Source organism: Palaemon carinicauda, chromosome 33 (genome assembly GCF_036898095.1).
Source record: "Palaemon carinicauda isolate YSFRI2023 chromosome 33, ASM3689809v2, whole genome shotgun sequence".
Classification (NCBI taxonomy): domain Eukaryota; kingdom Metazoa; phylum Arthropoda; class Malacostraca; order Decapoda; family Palaemonidae; genus Palaemon; species Palaemon carinicauda.
Window position 1 is genome coordinate 18,082,609 of NC_090757.1, and position 5,000 is coordinate 18,087,608.

A 5,000-nucleotide genomic window follows, 5' to 3' on the forward strand; every position below is an offset into this window, starting at 1 on the left:
AAAGGACTAATGCATTCTGTATTGGGATTTGCAAACCCGTGTAATTTCTAAAAACGATTTATAACAGCTTTGAAATGCCAACATGCTTTATCTAAAAAAGAAACAGCAATTTCTTATGTTTGTGCCTTTGTAAAAAGAATGAGTGATGTTGGGTATAACTATCCCAATCTAGGTCTTTCATTTGTACAAATTGTATCATGTCTCAAAGTCCGAACCGTCATATTTTCTAAATTCAATAAAAAACTATATATCAAAAAATATTTTGATAACTGGAGGGGATGGAAACGGATATAAAATCGTAGATAAAAATTCGATGTCTGTTTTCTTAACATAAGCTTCGCTTCGGTATAGTCTTCAGTTTTGCATTTGAATTTTGCAACGGATCGTTTCTATTTTTATTTGGTCAGCCACGTTGCTATTCATTTTGACAGTCTTAAACATTGTAATCCTCAAATTGAAGAGGTTCAAGTTTATTTTCAGAGAAAATATATATATATAAAAAAATTGACTAATATGAAAATTTCATAATTAAATAAACGATAGTTATTTATTTCCTCTTTATCTTACCCTTGGCCGTGATCTCCCCAGTTAATATTGACGTAAATTCGGTATACGTAACATAACTATTGCGTTCAAGTTAAAGGTCGCTCATGAATGCCAGAGGCAAGGGGAAGTGACATTGCCCTGGCAAGATGGGCAACGCCTTAAGAGACTGGGTATACATACATAGGATCAGCGCCTAAGCGCTTTCTCCTCCCAAGCTAGGACCTGGGAAAGCTAGACAATGGATGCTGATGACTCGGCATGAAGACCCAATACTCCCATTCTTAACTCACAAGGTTGGTGAGGTTGCAGCGACCAAAAGAACTGACGAGTTTGAGCGGACTCGAACCCTAGTCTGGCAATCACCAGGCAAGGACGTTACTAACAGGCCACCATAACCTAAAATAAGTTTATGCACACCAGCATACATAACAAACCTGTTTTCTACCGGTAATGTTTTCATTTAACTAATTTTTATTATTTACATTGATAATATAAATGTTTTTCTCGTTACAAGTTTGGTTCCACCGAACCAAATTAACATTAATAGGTTTTTATTTCAACCCTATCCACTGTTAATTAAAAGTAGCCTAGGTAGGCTAAAATGTATTGCTGGAAATACATTTCTGTACTAAATGGATATATATGTTTCTTTTCTTTTATGTGCTATTTTAACAAACATGTACAGAGGATCCCTTTCTGATTGGGAATACCTTAACGAGGTAAAAGGGTTTGCCTACTTCCACGATCAGCAAATCTGCACTAGTCACGGCCATACTAGGTTGGTTCGCTGTGAGCGATCAGAATAACATCTCCCACAATCACCAATACGCACTGTCCAGCGTGGTGGCGTAAAGTGGCCAGACCTCAGACATGAAGCCTTTGTTCCGCACTGAACTAGAAACTGTTCAATCATTTTGTTATTGTTGTTGTATATGCAGAGGATTAGAGACCAAGCTTCCCTCTCCAACCCAGGGAGGACCTGGAAGTGGCCATTGATTGCAGGTGGAACATGGTTACCCACTAACCTTTCATTTCTACCGCATGAAAACAGAAAAAGTCGATTTATGATAACTATCAATCTGTAAGAATTTACTGAACTTTGAACACTCAGTAGCCTACGACAAATCCACATAGTTACCACAATGTCACCACAATAATAATTCTAGGAAGTTATAGATCAAAGGAGATAATATTCAATATTCGTATTTCAATTTGAATTCCTTTTTTAAGTATTTTGTTAAGAATTAAGTTTGGATACCCGATGTTATCGCTTCGTGCACTGATTGGAAGTATGGATTGAACTATAAGCATTGGCGATAACAACTTGATCGCTAAAATTATTTACTGTAAATTTGTTTACTGCTTGATTGAAACACTATACGGCACATAGTTAATGGATATATAACAATGCACGAAGAAGTAGTGAAAAAAAAAATAGATAGGATATATAGAAATAAATGGAAATTTCATGATAAAAGTAGAACGATGAAATGGAAATATCTTGCTATGTAGTCTAAATTTGTTAGTCTAAATTATTCTTCAAGTTGTTTTGCTACAGAAATGTAAAATGGCGTCAACCATCCTTTATCTGTTTTCAATTACATTCCAAACGAGAAATGGAATTGAAAAGCAAAGAGTTGTTTCAAGGGAACGAATTCAATATAACCTCTGCTTTCTCAATTCTTAAACTAGTGGAGAGAGAGAGAGAGAGAGAGAGAGAGAGAGAGAGAGAGAGAGAGAGAGAGAGAGAGAGAGAGAGAGAGAGAGAGAGAGAGAGAGAGAGAGAGAGAGAGAGAGAGAGGTGGTGCAATACCAAGAACACGAATGTTATTGTGAATATCAAAGGGATATTGAAATGGAAGAATGCTATGCATATATACATACCTATATATATATATATATATATATATATATATATATATATATATATATATATATATATATATATATATATATACATATATATAAGTATATATATTCATATACATTTATATACATAAATATATATTTATCATACATACATATATATACATATACATTTATATACATATAAATATATATCTATACAAACATATATATTTATATACATAAATATTTATATACATATATATATATCTATATATACATATATATATCTATATATATATATATATATATATATATATATATATATATAAATATATATATATATACATATATATATATATATATATATATATATATATATATATATATATATATATATGATAAATTTTGCACATTTTTACGTGTTTTTCATATTCAAATAAGCCATATATATATTTTTGATACATTAATGTCTGGATTCTCTTAACGACCTCGGGATCAGAGCCCCAGGCGAAATCACACAAAGACAAGAGCTTGGCTCCGGCCGGGAATCGAACCCTGGTCGGCAAGCCTGTATAGACAGTGACTAAGCCACTTGGCCACGAAGAACGATAAAAGTCAATGACAATTCTTCTGTACTTATACCTGTCGAATTCAGGTATTTTGTACTTAGAATTGAAATCAACTCATCCTCACCAACAAGGCTAATTGGTAGTTTGTTACTTGGCATTCAATCAATGATAAATTTTGCACATTTTTACGTGTTTTTCATATTCAAATAAGCCATATATATATTTTTGATACATTAATGTCTGGATTCTCTTAACGACCTCGGGATCAGGCTTGCCGACCAGGGTTCGATTCCCGGCCGGAGCCAAGCTCTTGTCTTTGTGTGATTTCGCCTGGGGCTCTGATCCCGAGGTCGTTAAGAGAATCCAGACATTAATCTATCAAAAATATATATATGGCTTATTTGAATATGAAAAACACGTAAAAATGTGCAAAATTTATCATTAATTGAATGCCAAGTAACAAACTACAAATTAGCCTTGATGGTGAGGATGAGTTGATTTCAATTCTAAGTACAAAATACCTGAATTCGACAGGTATAAGTACAGAAGAATTGTCATTGACTTTTATCGTTCTTCGTGGCCAAGTGGCTTAGTCACTGTCTATACAGGCTTGCCGACCAGGGTTCGATTCCCGGCCGGAGCCAAGCTCTTGTCTTTGTGTGATTTCGCCTGGGGCTCTGATCCCGGGGTCGTTAAGAGAATCCAGACATTAATGTATCAAAAATATATATATGGCTTATTTGAATATGAAAAACACGTAAAAATGTGCAAAACTTATCATTAATTGAATGCCAAGTAACAAACTACCAATTAGCCTTGATGGTGAGGATGGGTCTATTTCAATTCTAAGTACAAAATACCTGAATTCGACAGGTATAAGTACAGAAGAATTGTCATTGACTTTTATCCTTCTTCGTGGCCAAGTGGCTTTGTCACTGTCTATACAGGCTTGCCGACCAGGGTTCGATTCCCGGCCGGAGCCAAGCTCTTGTCTTTGTGTGATTTCGCCTGGGGCTCTGATCCCGAGGTCGTTAAGAGAATCCAGACATTAATGTATCAAAAATATATATATGGCTTATTTGAATATATATATATATATATATATATATATATATATATATATATATATATATATATATATATATATATAATACCTTATGCCTAATGATAAAGAGGCGTAACAAATCCAAAATTTCTATATATTTTAATATTGTCGTTATTGCTAATAACCCCCCCCCCCCCTCTCCCTGATCACCAACCTCTTCATGTATTTCCTGCACCATTGAATTTTTGCGTCGTTCTTGTTTCAAACGAGCTGTATAAATACTCAATCTCCGACCAAATAGAGATCAGTTGTATTCACCAGTCTCTCTCAATTACAACCTAATTGCTCGCAGGCACAACTTCAATTACAGAGTTCTAGAGAATCTCCGTTTTCTCTTCGTTACAGTTATAAGAAAAACGTGCGCGTGGGCAACAGTCTTATCAGTAAAATCTGGAGTTAAGTGCCATAGGATTTCCTTAATTACGTAGAAATGATGAACGATCTGCTTTATTCCTGTTACTGTACTTAAAATATTTCATATCAATTGTTCAATTACTTCTTGTGTATTTTATTTATTCCCTTACTTCCTTTCCTTCCTGGGCTATTTCGCCCTGAGGCTTATATCATCCTGTTTTTCGAACTAGGATTGTAGCTTAGTTAATAATAAAATAACAATATAATAATGTAATATAATAATATAATAACATAATAACATAACATAATAATAATAATAACAATAATAATAATATTAATAATAATAATAAAATATCCTACGCCTATTGACGCAAAGGGCCTCCGGTAGATTTTGCCAGTCGTCTCTTTCTTCAGCATTTAATTCAATACTTGTCCATTCTTCATCATCTACTTCGCGCTTCATAGTCCTCAGCCATGTAGGCCTGAACTCCCCAACTCTTCTAGTGGAGCCCATCTTAACCCTTGATGAACTGATTCCTCTTAGTGTGTGTCAAGAGCATGTCCAAACCATCTCCATC